This window comes from Calidris pugnax, unplaced genomic scaffold (assembly GCF_001431845.1).
Source record: "Calidris pugnax isolate Ruff unplaced genomic scaffold, ASM143184v1 scaffold341, whole genome shotgun sequence".
In the NCBI taxonomy this organism is placed as follows: domain Eukaryota; kingdom Metazoa; phylum Chordata; class Aves; order Charadriiformes; family Scolopacidae; genus Calidris; species Calidris pugnax.
This window is the reverse complement of record NW_015091149.1, coordinates 1,359,484-1,360,414: the sequence shown is the minus strand read 5'-3', so window position 1 is coordinate 1,360,414 and position 931 is coordinate 1,359,484.

Below are 931 nucleotides of genomic sequence, written 5' to 3'. Positions count from 1 at the left end.
GTCCTGGTGCCACCGTCCCGGTGCAATCCCCGTCGCTGTGTGGTTGGTGTTGGCCGTGCCAGGGAGCAGGATGCGGCCCTGCCCGGGTGTGGGCAACGGGCACAGCTTGAGGGGGGGGCTGCTTTTTTGGAAGGGGTCTCTCGGAGGGGGGGTTGTGCCAGTGCTGCCCGGCTTGTCTGGGTTTGTGGGGTGGGCTTTGTGCCCCGGTTTGGGGTCACGGGTGGCTTGGGCAGCCCTGGTGCCCCCATCGCCGCTGCCACCGGCCCTGGGAATGGCTCAGGTCTGCACGTCCGTCCGTCCGTCTGTCCGCTCCCGGGGGCCGCCCCCGGCCTGAAGCGGGAGGTTCCTGGTGGCTGGGATTTGGCCCGGGCCCCGCGGGCCGTGTTTTCCGCGGGGCTGGAACGAGGAGCAGGATTCCAGGAAGCTCCGGGCCTCGTCCAGCTCCTGCCGGGGACTGGAGGAAAAGGCGCCGGGGAGGGCGAGCCTGGGCCCCTGCCGAGGGGCTGCAGGGCCCCTGCCCCACACTGTTACTCTGGGGCGCTCCGGGGGTGCCGGGATGCTCAAGACCCCCAGTTGGGATGCTCAAGACCCCCAGTTTGGACACCCAGGCCCCCCAGTTGGGGAGCAGCCGTGTCCCAGGCCCCCCAGGTTGGGGAGCAGCCATGTCCCGAGGTCCATGCCGGCACAGACATGGGGGCTCCTTTGGGTTGCAACTCCTTCTCCCCACGGTGACCCACAGGAGTGGGGCTGGCCGGGCTCCCCAGACCCTCCTGGCCACTGCTGGCGCATTAGGAAGGGGGGGGTGGCACTGGCAGCCCCCCAGTCGGGATTGGGGTGCGCGGTGGCCTGGTGCTGTTTGGCCTCACTCGGTCCCAGGCCGGCGGCGTGCCGAAAGTGGGGGGGAGTTAAAGGGGGGGGGGGGGCAGGAACG